We start from the raw sequence: 14688 nt of genomic DNA on the forward strand, positions 1-14688 counted from the left end.
AAAGCCGCCAGCAGATATCCAAGTGTGTCAGTGCAGCGGCTCCCTGGACGCCACTGAAGGCTTTTAATGGCGCAACGCACCGAAATAGCAGCGCACGCAGCAGCAGCCTGTTGTCTGCCACCTTAACAAACCGTTAATGAGGCGAAGGCTGTGGCGATGTGAGGGGTGTTGCCACGCTCTGACGACATAAGGGAGAAATGTCACCGGGCAACAGAGCAGGTAAACAGGCTCCATAGAGACGGAGGGCACGTACACCGATAAACAAAAAGTTTTCTGGCATGTTGTGTTGCAGTGTTTGGGGAAATACAACTGTGTTAAAGACATGTTGGGAAAGTTTATGGGCATTTGTCAAAATCAAGTAAAATCACAGATTTTGGTAGCAAAGCCTGTCCTGTAACGTCACTGTTCACACACAACTGTTGTATTTTTATTCAGCATGAAGAAGTGTATAGAGGAGATACAACAATATGAATTAGCCAACATTTAAGTATGCATTCATTTCATTTATTAATTTATTTCAAACAGACTGTTAAATATGTATTATACTAGACAAAGCACAATGCTAATTTGCATCTGTTGTCCCTGTGTGTGGATATACTGTGCATAACAATATAAAAATGATAATTCTGTGTAGAGATACCACTATATGTTAAGCCTACATTTAAAAGTATGCATTCCAATCTTCATTTTAGCTATTGGCTGACACCCACCAGCCACTTTATTAGGTGCACCTTGCAAGTACCAGGTTGGACCCCTTTTGTCTTCACAGCTGCCTTAAAGGAAAAGTCCGGTATTTTGCAATTTGAGCCCCATTTCTGGGTTGTTTATGATGAAATAGAGTGGTTAGGACCAAAATAGTGAAGATTGCTCATTTTCAGAGAATTTGGCTTTCTCCTGCCTGGCTTAACACTGCTGCCTATGGCCATGTGTATATTGGTCCTAAAACCACCCTAAATGTTCGTTTTCAAAGCCATGAAACTCACCGAGTGGACAGTGGTGTTCGTTGATGTTCTGACATAAAAAACGTAGCAAACTGTGGTTTCCGTGATGATTTATTTGACATTTTGTGTAATCCATTGGTTTCCTATAGAAGCCTCATTGTCCGTTGGTAATAATCCACCACTGGAAACGGACAGGGGGTTGTTTACGACAAGGTTGTAGTCATTGTTGTCTTTTAGCTCAGCGAAGGTGCCGGCTCGACAGTGCTGTGAACAAATGAAACTTTTTACAAATGAAAAAGTTTTGTAATAAGTTTAAACAACTGCACGAGTACGATTGCCTTTGAACACAACGCCAACCTTCTTCTTCTGCTTCTTCTCTGTGTCCCATTACATTGCAATGGTTTCCTGCCGGTTGGCGACACCCACGTAAAAGAGCATTATTGCCATCAAGCGGGCTGGAGTGTATAACGCTTCAGGGTCAAATGATCGATCAAGCGGAAGTTTACACACGGGTGTGAGGCAGCTGAAAAAATAGTTCCACAATCGAGATGAATAGCGAAAACACGGATGGAACCCACAGCTTGCTACAATTTTTATGTCAGAAATCAACAAACACCACGGAAGTTTCAAAGTGCAAAATACCGGACTTCTCCTTCAATTCTTGGTGGCATAGATTCAACAATGTGCTGGAAACATTCCTCAGAGATTTCGGTCCTTATCGACATGATAGCATCACACAGTTGCTGCAGATTTGTCAGCTGTAATCTCCAGCTCCATATTTTGGTAGCAAAGCCTGTCCTGTAACGTCACTGTTCACACACAACTGTTGTGTTATTATACAACATGAAGAAGTATATAGAGTGAATATGAGTTAGCCTATATTAAAGTATGCATTCATTTCATTTATAGCTTTATTTAAAACAGGGACTGTACAATATGTATTATACTAGATATAGCACAATGCTAATTTTCATCTGTTGTCCCTGGGAGTGGATACACTGTGTGGAAATCTGGGACAGGACAGTTCACAATGTGGCGTACAGGGAACACACACACACACGCACACACACACACACACACACACACACACACACACTTTTTAAAGTCACATGCATTGAAATTTTTAGATCTGGTCTAATTTAAAACTGCAATAATCATGTTTAATGTGAGAAATAATTAGCTTCCAGGCAAAAAAGATATTTTTGGCAGATATATAGAAGAGCAAAGGTTGTGTTAGGGGAGTGCATATTTATTTTGTAACACAGGGTGGTCCTTGGACTGTAAATAAACTGTGTTTATAACTAATTTATTTATTTGGGTGGTAAACAGACTGGGGATAATTGTATATTAGTTGTAAATACATTTGGGAATTTGTTGAAATAATATATGAGTTAAAAGAAGAAATGTAAGAAAGGGAAAGGGACATATATGTTTTACTTCTACCTACTCCTTTTTTGCACAGTTATCTTTGTCTTGTTTGTTTTTTATTTTGGTTTAAAATAACGTCATTCATTCATTCATACCATGTAAATAACAATAAAAATGATAATTCTATGTATATAAAGGAGATACCACTATATGAATTAGCCTACATTAAAAAGTAAGCATTCCAATCTTCATTTATAGGCTTATTCAAAACAGGGACTGTACATTGCACATTCACTGGCCACTTTATTAGGTACACCTTGCTAGTACTGGATTGGGCCCCATTTTGCCTTCAGACCTGTCTCAGTTCTTTGTGGCATATATTCAACAATGTGCTGGAAACATCCCTCAGATATTTTGGTCCATATCGAGATGATAGCATCACACAGTTGATGCAGATTATACGGCTGCACATCCATGGTGCGAATCTCCTGTTCAGTATTTTGGTAGCAAGGCAATTCAAGTTGCAGCTGGTCGAGGTAATTGTAACCTATTATACACTTTCCCATACTTTATTCCAGTGGTGGCAAAAAATAAGGCCAGAGCCTGCCCAACAAAGGGTTCAAACCCCCCATTAGGTGACTTTGCGCCCCTGATAGTGATGCTCCTTTGGAGGCTAAGATGTGCCAGGATTCAGGAGCAAGTTAAACAGTGAGTGCCCTATTTTCGCCCTGACCAGAATTCAGTTCTCTGACTAAACAATAAATACGTATTGTGGTCGTATTTAAAGATGTCAGACACTGCAAAATATTGTCAACCAGCAGCATCAGTACAAAACAAAACTGGTTGAACCCTCTTGCCAAGATACTGCTAAAACTTTTGATTTGTAAAAAGTTTGTTAGGCAGGAGGTAACTTAAAGGGATAGTTCAGATTTCAGTTCAGAAGTGGGTTGTATGGGGTCCTACAGCATGTAGACAGCATATTGCATACAGTAGATGGCATTCGGCATGCCCTCAGTTTGGAGAAGCAGGCTGGAATCCGACATGGAAGCTGAGCAATGTTTGCATGTTCTCCCCGTGTCAGTGTGGGTTTTCTGCAGGTACTCCAGCTTCCTCCCACAGTCCAAAGACATGCAGGTTAATTGGTGACTCTAAATTGTCCGTAGGTGTGAATGTGAGTGTGAATGGTTGTCTGTCTCTATGTGTCAGCCCTGTGATAGTCTGGTGACCTGTCCATGGTGTACCCTGCCTCTCACCCACTGTCAGCTGGGATAGGCTCCAGCACCCCCATGACCCCTACCAGGATAAGTGGATACGGAAATGAATGAATGTATCAGTGTGTGGTGTGCACCCATTTCCTAATACAGAGGCAAAGTCTAGCTAAAATGCAATTTAATTTAATTTAATTTAATTTAATAAAAAAAAACATTCATGAGGAACCTATTTGTCACAGTTGTGATGAGAGTGTGTGACACATCAGAAGCCCTGATTGGCAGCCAGTGTGACGGTTAACGTTTAAAAGGAGAAAGTCGTGATGGAACAATAGGTCGCTTTATTGTACGGAGCAAATTACAACACAGCACCAGTGAAGACGACCTGGCGCAGAAAGAAAAGAGACAAAGTCAGTATTTTTTCTTATTTGTATTATCTTACATCGTGATGAGAGTGATAACACACATTAAAGAAGCTATTGTGCACAGATATAAATACAGGTGTGCCTTGAGGGTTTGGCTTGGGCAGAAAAAATTTGAAAACCACTGCCCTATGACATCACAAGTTTGAGACTTACTTCACTCGTTTCTCTATGAGAGGGAGAAGCTCATGCTCCCAAACACTGATTGGACTTTCAAAGGCCATGGAAATAAAATATTGGAATTGTTGATTTGTAAATTGTTCCATGTATTGTAGGTCAGGGCGCGCTATTGTAATGTGCCTGTGTGGTGATTACATCATGTAATCAGAGATGTGATAGTACGGTTCACCTCAAGGACGAGAGAGATGCAGTGTAATGTGTTAAAAAAAGATCTGACTCTGCCTCAGAACGTGCAAACATGCACCAGCCAAGAACTGTCCTTCCCTCCAGCCTCAGGACCAGCACAGACTGTCTATCTGATTACAGACACACACTCCTACCCACTGTTCAGGGGACACGGTGCCCCACCAGCATATTATCACACTGTCTGAGAACTGAATCATCCTCGTGTGTGTGTGTGTGAATGCATGTGTGATAGAGAAAACAAAGTGTGTTCAAAAGAAACATCTCCTAGAGTCTCCACGCACAGACAAAGGTCCCTGTCTTTGCCCGGCCCCAACAGCTTTATCTGTCTCCATCTCTTTCTCTCTGTCTCTGGGAGGTGCTGACTCAGTGGAACAAAGTGAAAGGAGTTGGTTAAACCTCCCTCCTGTACTTGAAACACAATCCTTTGTTCCAGTCAAACGCTGCGCTTTTGTATTAGCTCGCTTGACGCCGTGGCTTGTTTTGATGCTCGTCGTGCTGGCAGGAGCACATTAAGGCATCTGTGTGTGTTGGAGAGTTTAGTGCAGAGCGGAAGCAAATGTGCACTGATGTTTGTGTTTGTGGCTCCGGCCGCTTGAGAGTCAAGTTCTTCTGTCAGCCATGAGACGGCTTGGCTGTCCCCGTCAGCAGGTCTGGCTGTCAGCACAGCGCAGGTCACGCAGAACACTCTGACCTTGTTTGCCTGAATTAGACCTTGTAGTTGAGCTGACAATCTGATATGTTTTATGACAAAGGTGCAAGTCTCACTGCATTTGATAGCAATCATGAGATTGTCCTGTAAATTGACAGTCCCTCATTCTTAAGTAAATGTTTTTAGCATGGGCAGATTATGAGACAATGGGCCCCTGGGCACAGATATGGAAAGGGCCCCACCACCTCTCCTACACAGGAGCAAGACACACAGACTTTGTGGTTTTGTGTCTCTTTATGGTCATTTTGTGTCTTTTTGTAGTTGTTTGGGTCTCTCAAAGGTAATTTTGTGACTTTTTATGGTCCTTTTGTGTCACTTTGTGTCTCCTAGTGGCTGTTTTGTGTCTCTTTTTGTAGTTATTTTAGTTTCTTTAAGGTAATTTTGTGTCTTATTGAAGTTATTTGAGGTAATTTTGTGTTTTCTTTAGGTCATGTTGTGACTCTTTAAAGTAATTTTTATCTTTTTTGGTCCTTTTGTGTCACTTTGTAGTCACTTTGTGTCTCCTTGTGGCTGTGTTGTGTCCCTTTTTGTAGTCGTTTTAGTTTCTTTGTGGTAATTTTGTGTCTTATTGAGGTAGTCTGTGGTAATTTTGTGATTCTTTGACATAATTTTATGTCTTTTTTGGTTGTTTTGTCATTTTGAAGTCATTTGTGTTTCCTTGTGGTTATTTTGTGTCACTTTGTAGTCATTTTGTGTTTCTTTGTGGCTGTTTTGTGCTTCTTTTTGTAGTTGTTTTAGTTTCTTTGAGGGAATTTTGTGTATTATTGAGGTAATTTTGTGTTTTCTTTAGGCCTTTTTTGGTCATTTTGTGTCTCTTTGCTGTAATTTAGTGTCTCCTTCTGGCTGTTTTGTTTCTTTTTGAAGTCATTTTGGTCTCCGTGAGATATTTTGGTCATTTTGTGATTCTTTGAGGTAATTTATGTCTTTTTTAGTTGTTTTTTTTTTTATCAATTTGTAGTCATCTTCTGTTTCCTCATGGTTGTTGTATGTCTCTTTTTGTATTCTTTTCAGTTTCTTTGAGGTAATTTCGTATCTCTGTGGTAATTTTGTGTCCCTTATGGGTAATTCCATGTTTTACTTAGGTCACTTTGTGACTCTTTGAGGTAATTTTATGTCATTTATGGTCATTTCGTGTCTCTTTGGGGTATTTTGTGTCTCCATGTGGCTGTTTTGCTTCTTTTTGTAGTCAGTTGGGTCTCTGTGAGGTGATTTTGTGTCTGATTGAGGTAGTTTTATGTCTATTTTAGTCATTTTGTCTATTTGAAGTCATTTTGTGTTTCCTTGTGATTGTTTTGTGTCACTTTTTGTGGTCATTTTAGTTACTTGGAGGTAATCTTGTGTCTTATTGAAGTCATTTTGTATCTCTTTGATGTCATTTTATGTCTTTTATGGTCATTTTGTGTCTCCTTGTGGCTGTATTGTTTCTCTTTGTAGTCATTTGGATCTCTGTTAGGGAATTTTGTGTCTTACTGAGGTAATTCTGTGACTCTTTGGGGTAATTTTATGTCTTTTTTAGTCGTTATGTCAATTTGTAGTCATTTTGTGTTTCTTTGTGGTTGTTTTGTGCCTATTTTTGTAGTCGTTTTAGTTTCTTTGAGGTAATTTTATGTCTTTATTTGGTCGTTCTATCAATTTGAAGTCATTTTGTGTTTCCTTGTGGTTGTTTTGTGTGACTTTATAGTTGTTTTGTGTTTCCTTGTGGTTGTTTTGTGTCTCATTTTATTTTCATATTAGTTTCTTTGAGGTAATTTTGTGTCTTTATATTCATATTGTGTAACTTTGCAGTCCATTTGTGTCTCCTTGATATTATGTCTGTTTTTTGTACTAATTTTGTGTCTCTTTGCAGTTTCTTTGCATCTCTTTGTGGTCCATTTGTGTCTCTTTGTGATCATTTTGAGTCTCTTCCTGGTTGGCATGTATTAATTAGAGAGATATTTTGCAAGTGACGGACCCCTGACAGTTTGGGCCCCTGGGCCTGTGCCTGGTCAGCCCATTCAGAAATCCATCCATGTTTTTTTCACATTTCAGGTAGAGACCTCTTTTCAGAAGGTCATTTGTTTTAATCCACAGCAGCTGGTACAGTATGTCCCCTCTACCTGTCTGTGCTAATGTGAAAAATCACAATGTGATTAAGTAAAGGAATAATGTTAATGCACAAATTCATCATGAGGCGGCCCAAAAGCTAAATGTTTCTCGCTGTGTGCTGCATGCTGCAGTGGGATGCACATGGGTAAGCCTGTGATGGAGGATACAAGAGCAACCCCCATATGCAGCTACGTGATAATGCATCACACATAGTTCTGGGAAGAGTTTATTGACAAGGGAGGAAGGCCGTGTGGGCGGGTCGTAAACATTTCACATTGGATATCAGATCTGGTGGGACAGAGCAGCCTGCATGTGATTGCATGTGTACCCGACTTTGTGTATGTCCATGTGCGAGCAAGAACGCGCGAGTTGTTGTGTGAGAGATTGAGTGTGTGGGACATGTGTGGGCGTGTGTGTGTGTGTGGGTGAGCAGCATTCCTATCCATCAAAGTCACCAGTGGGCCGCCCTCTGCCTCGGGAGAAAAATGAACCATGCCCGACACGCTCAGCCTGCTGCTGTTGTTCTCCTGCCACCATTTCCTCCCTGATTCACCCTGAGTGGCTGTGAGTGGGGCAGACACACCTCGCCGGCCATCGCCATGCTACGCTCACAACACTACCACAGGAAGCTGACACATACAGATGCCTGCATACCTTGCATGCTGACACAAACGGTGTGAATTCATACTTGTAAAACTTATCATACAAGGAGTGTCTCTCTTTATGACAGATGCGAGGGTGGCTCTCGAATAATTGGACGCGTAAACTCAAACACATAAACACACAAACCTTCAGGCACAAGTTCAGTCAGTTCACTACTGTCTGATGTAAGATACATCATCATTTCATGTCTCGATTTGGAGTGAAGTGCTCCTATCCCAGCCTCGATCTTGGTTTTGTCTAAATAAGGCCCAGATCTTTATGTGTCTCTAATTCGATTCACATGTTATCGTAGAGATGGTATTGACTACAGCCTAAGTGCCTGTTACTGTAAGTGGATAAAGTTTCCAAATTATGTGGACGTCGAGCCATTTGAATGGTCTGACTGGTGAATGAGATTGAACTGTGATTGTGAGAGTCCATTTCAGACTAAAAGACATTAAACTAGATTCAGAACAATAGAGAACATCTTACTGTTAGCGCGCGATAAGGGGACACAAGGTTACGTGGCAAAAGATGTGACAAATGATTTGTGATTTGTGTGTGAATGTATGTGTGTGTTAAGGATACATATGAAAATAAGTGAGTTCAAAGTGAGACGCTTTTCTTAAAGGTCCAGTGTGTTGGGTTTATATATTGGCAGAAATATAATATAATAAGTATGTTTTCTTTAGTGTATAATCACCTGGCAATAAGAATCACTGTGTTTCGTTACCTTAGAATGAGCTGTTTGTATCTACATAGGGAGCAGGTCCTCGTCCATGGAGTCCGCCATGTTGCACTGCCATGTTTCTACAGTAGCCCAGAACGGACAAACCAAACACTGGCTCTAGATGGGGCTGCTTGCGTTTTCGCATCGGCCACCATAGTTAGCAGCCCTTCCGTCACAAAAAACAGTGATTCTTTTTTAACGTGACACTGCTTTATTCAGTTTTTTTTACCAGTTTAAATCCCCAGGTCTGTTTGTTGTGGAGAGGAGGAGACCTCTGTGGATAATTCTGCATCTGGTAGAAACCTCCCAAACATCTAGGGCCAGTTGCACAAGGCACTTGAAGTTAAAACTTTCCGAGTTAGAGTTTCCTTGAGATAAAACTGGTTGCACAAAACATGATGAGCAAATGATTTTGAGCTGTAAATTTGACAGGAAGTCCGTTTTTGTGACCATCTGGTTTTGGATCACTCAACTTCCAGTTTCTTTACAATTAATGATTGCTCTGCATTTATATACAATGGGATCCTTTCAGTCAGTTATTGGTGTTTGTGCAACCAGTCCCTGGAAGTTATTAGAGAAAAAAGGTGAGCACACATCAGCACAGTGGTTCCCAACTGGTGAGTCGCAGTCCAAAAGTGCGTCACGTGTCCTTTCTGAGTGGACCGCAAGTGACCTGCAAACATGTCATGTTTGCAAAAAAAACCCTTAATTTTTAAGTACAGCAAATGTTTCAGCACAGAGGTTTTATTTTGAAGTGCTTTTCCTGCTGTCGAGTGAGTGAAGCAGATGACTACTTGAAAGAGACGGCAAAGTAGCTCGACGACAGGGCCAAATGCAAGTATGACACTCAATGTGTTAAAATGTGTGGACCTTGAACTAATAGCTAATGAGAAATATGGACCCCGTGGCTGGACCAGTTGGGAACCACTGCATTAGCAGGTGCTGAGCTAGTGGCCCCATATGCAACAAGCTAGACTGCATCAGGGAAACACACATATGTAAAGTGAAACAGCTTTTTTCAGTGTTTTACCGGTATAAATGGCCAGGTTGGTTTGTTTTGGAGATGAAGAGACCTCTGCGGATAATTCAGCTCCTGGTAAAAACCTCCTGTACGATGAACACTGAATGAATCCTAACAGGGAGTTTATGCTTGGCACCTGTGAGAAGTTTCCTTACTGCCAAATGCTGCTAAATGCTACACACAGCTCCTGTGAAGCAGGAGGGTTTTTCTCTGATATTATTATTGTAGCAAAACCTCTGCACTTGTACAATGGAATTTACATCCAGAGAAAAGTGTTCAATATTAAAGAAATAAAACACATTATAATAAATAACTAGGCCTATATAAATAAATATAGACAAAGATATAAGTGTGACACTGTGATAATAATCCAGTTCAGTTTCAATGACACAGCTCATTATTTCACAATTACACTTTATTGCTTTGTTTTTTGACATTTGATTGCAATCAAGTTGTATTTCAAAATGTCCTTTTCCCATAACCTGTTCTCATTTCATAAAGCTGGTTTTTCTACAACCGTTTTATTTCATAATGCCACCATTCGTCACAGAGTCTTTGTCAATCAGCAAATGGCGCAGACAATTATGTAATTGGCTGTTGCTTTAGTCTGAATGACACTTCCTCTACTACAGAACGCATCACAGTGATGATGCGGTCACACATGTATTGACACATCACATGTACTGTATGATGCGTATATCACTACCACAGGGCACCGGAACAACATAGAAATAGAATATTTGCACTGATGTGTAGTAAAGGATTCTGTCAATGAAATCCACACATGCACAGATTTGCTTCAGTTGCTGCAGTGAATTTTATTGTATTCATACAAAGAAGACTGAAGACACAGACAAAATATGTGTGTGGATCTATGCAATGTGACAAATGAATAGAGAAGGCTGTTCTATTATTTGCCTTTTGCCACTTAGTTATTATATCCACATTACTAGAGATTATTTATAAAAAAAATCAGTGTAAACATTTTGTGAAAGCACCGATGGTCAACCCTACAATATCATCACAATATCGATATTGAGGGATGTAGTAAAAAAATATCATGATATACCGTAGCTGAGTGAGTGAACCACACTTTATTGTGCTTTCACACCTGCCCTGTTTAGTTTGGTTCAGTCAAACTCGAATTCGTTTGCCCCCTGAGTTCGGTTCGTTTGGGCAGGTGTGAACACAGCAATCACACTTAAGTGCGCCCTAAAACAACCGGACTGAGACCTTCTTGAAGAGGTGGTCTCTGGTGTGGTTCGTTTGTGGTGAGAACATGTTCCGACCTCGATCTGAACCAACTGCAGTCACATGACACATTGTTTGGGTTAAACATGAGCATGTTACAGTCCTGGAGGATTATTAATGTGCACCTCCTCCTGTACTGCCTTAATATGCACATTCAGCACATCCAATGCATCAAAACATTGTTTTCTAGTTGGAGCCGCGCCTCCTTTTCAAACTGTATGGTTTGACTAAAATGAACAATGACAGCAATATAGTCCACGATGAGCAGCGCTAAAATCAACCTGCGTAGTTGTCCCTCCATTGTGACATTAGAAAGTGTCACATTTATCTTGCAAGTGTGCTCTTCTTCAACGTTTTGTTTACTTCCTGGATTTTTCCCACATGGAAATTCTGACCAATCAAGAGCAGCTTTCTTGCACAAGGCATTTGATCTGGTCCGCTTGTAAATGCTGCCGTGAGAACACGAACCAACTCTAGGCAATTATACAACTGTGTAATAAAATAAGTCCCTGACTCAGACCAAAGCAAGACAACTCTAGGTCTGAGACAACCTTTTCAAGTGGACCAGGGCACAGATCAACAGACTGTGCCTGAGAACGATACAGTGTTCACACCAATCAACAAACTGGGATTTGGGGTCAAGTGTACTTGAATTCGAGGCCCTGATGTGAAAGCCTCCTTTGGGATTTTGCTACAAACATACCTCCATAGCTTGAAGAAACCTGGTCATATTAGTGGCAAATGTGGAGTGGGATCAGTGTTAAATTTTGGGATGGAGTTCAAAAGGACCCAAGATAGAGCATAGGGTGAAAAAAGGAGTCATCAGAGAGCAGAGGGATGAGGAGCTGAGTGGGAGTGGGAAGGGCTTCCGTGTGGACAGGGCCTCTGATCCCACACCTGCAGAAGGAGCCCTGTTTGAAGTGCTGCTCCCTCGCCCTCCCGGCTCACAGCACAGATGATTGATGACACATCTCGAGCTCTACGGCTTTGCACACCAAAGCAGACAATGTGCCGAGAGAGTGTCAGAGCCCCGGCCTGAGAGAGAAAGAGAGTGGAAAATGTGCAAAACGTGCAGTGACAGGGGACAAGAAAAGAAAGTGTCACATCAGACGATGGTTTAGTCACAGTCACAGCTTACAGTAACTTCTGAACATCCAAGCCACGGACATTTCAACCAGACCCCCGTATTCCACAACTGCGAGTCACGACAATATTCCCTTGACTTTTGTCCGAGAAACTTTTTCTTGAGAGTTCCGGGAAGCAGATTCTTCATTTTACAAATTCCATATGTAGTGGTCAGTGAGTGATAAATGACTCACAGCATCAGCTTGGATACTTACTGTAAAGTTTATGATTTTCAGTTGGTGCTGAGTGAGTGATGACTAAACACAACAACCTCTGTAGATCGCGCAGCGCCCAGAGGCACACTGGATTCTGTCCAAACATTTCACAATCAAGCTGGCTGTATTCATTCTCTACAGATGGCACATTCATCATATGGCTGAGTTTATGCATGTGTGTGAGCGCATAGTGATGAGTAACATTATGTACTGTTTGTGTTTTGTTTCTATATAACATTTAGTACATGTTTGTCACTCCATCTTTAGTCAACACATTCCAATGTGGCAAGTGAAGTTGATGAGACACATTACTGTACAAAGTGTGTAACCAGAATATCTTTACTCATATCTTGGCAAGTGAATGTTTTGATACTCGCAGAGTGTTGACCAACGACTTTATCACCGGTGAGACAATGACCGAATCATGTAATAATGAAAGGTCTTTTTACGGTAGCATAGCTGCACCCTGAGTTTAACTACAGACTTCTTTGTTTTTTTAAAAGGAAGTTACGTATTTGGTAAATTATTTGAGCCCTGCACAGGTCTGATTTTCAAGACCCGTTCCCGACATGCAATACCACACCCGTCCTGCCACCCCCACATATGACCTTAACTGACCCGTCGACACAAGATCCGCAGCCCCACAGAATAGCCATGTGCTGTTCAAATAACTCAGTTAGGCAGCACATTAAGGGATCATTGTGGGACATTTCATACAAGTGAAACTAGGATAATCTAATTTGAAATTAAGGTAATTCAGGATTTTTTTTTTGCTTATTCTGATAATATTGAGGAGCACATCTCCACATTTAAGGTACCTACCTACCTTAGAAACACGCCTGATTGAGGTGGCTCTCATATTCCAGCGCAGAGGACAGCCAACACACAAAGTCAGCAGACATTGAAAGGGTGGACTAAAATGAAAACATTCAATTAAATTACAATTATTTTCATTTCATTTTAATATTCAAATCGTCAGCACCTGCAATCCAACCTGCATGTTCTTTGTTTAAGCCCCAACTGAACCCAGGAGTAAAATTAGGACAAAATACCACCCGCAAAACACCTTTTTTTAGGGTTATCTTTTTGAGCTGAGTCCCACTCTACTGAAAGTTAGATAAGAGGGATTAATACAGCGCTTATGTCCAATAAGTATGAAGCTATAGCCAGGAGACTGTTAGCTTAGCTTAGCATAAAGAGTGGAAGCAAAGGGAAATAGCTAGCCTGATACACCCACCAGCACTTCTAAAGCTCCCAATGATCGGAATGAATTATACGTTGTTTATTAAAAACAAACATATTTAAAAAAAAGTGTAAAAACAAGTTGAGCCGGGCTATTTCTTGGCCAGGTGGCAGGTGCAGCTAGCTGGCTTCCAAAGCCCCATTAGTCCTAAAAATGTCCCATTGGATCGAAAGCCCAATTCTCCAGCAGCCCATTATTCCAAAAACAAACACCTGTTGTTTCACCGGGTGTGTCCCATTTCTCTGAAAATACAGTTTTAGTTTCTCCACAGGGTTTTAGCCACCAATAATGGATGTTTTGCCAACATTTCCCAGCAGCATTTGAGACAATGGTCCTGTGTGTTTTTACCAATCCTCAATGGCATTCCCTGGTGTCGTTTGAGCCACCGATCCCAGGTGGTGAGGTGTTTCTCAGCAGCCAAACCTGGGTGTTTTTCACCAACCCATCTCTGCTTCTGGGACTTAGTCTCCAAAAGGCCTTAATTAGGCTTCAGAATTTTGGAAAGTCTCAGGGCTGCTGTGAAACTGTGCCTACTTAGGGCAATGAAATAGTTTGTTTTGGGTGCATCAGTGCAAGAGACAAACAAGCAAGGACAGCAGAGGAGATATCGGGATACCAATGCAACTGGGCTGGACAGCCACAAGAAGGTCCACAGGCTGAGATCAATGTAAGAAATAGTCAATTTATTCAGGACATCCGTGCACAAAAAGAAGTATTGTGAACAAACAATAAGCACTCATGTCAGTTGCACTGATGATAGTCAAGGGCTGAAACGTTTGCTGCTGTTTTTATTCACATTTTGCACTTTGAGCACCCTTCCTTTCGTGCACGGATGTCCTAAATAAATTGCGCAGGTATTCCCCCTGCCATCGCTTCAGAATTTTTCCCATCGGAACAATAGTTAGTCCCCGTTTTGAGTCTGTTTGCAAGGCTAAGCTAACAGCTCTAGCTGTTACTTCATATTTGGCATTCAGACATAAGACTGATATCAATCCTCTCATCTAACTCTTAGCAAGAAAGCAAATTAGAGTAGCCCCTAAAATGTGGAACTGTTCCTTAAAGCAGTATTTATCAGCACAACCACTGGCTTGTAGTAGCAGAGTATTGTGAATCAGCACATCACTGTGATCTGAGCCTCCTCATGAATCCTGTGAGAATACGATGTACTGTTATGGCTTAGCCTATCACGTTTGTAACAGGATACTTTACACTCCGTTCCATATTCTGTCCGTGTGCAGCGGACCATTTGTCTTGTTCACAGTCTCTGTTGTGTCGTGACGCTGCACGACTCATAGTGGCGGTGCACTGTACTCCCAAACCCCAGATCCAGGCCTGTCAACCACTTACTGCGCAGCCTAATCC

The sequence above is a fragment of the Epinephelus lanceolatus genome, chromosome 6 (assembly GCF_041903045.1).
Source record: "Epinephelus lanceolatus isolate andai-2023 chromosome 6, ASM4190304v1, whole genome shotgun sequence".
NCBI lineage: Eukaryota > Metazoa > Chordata > Actinopteri > Perciformes > Serranidae > Epinephelus > Epinephelus lanceolatus.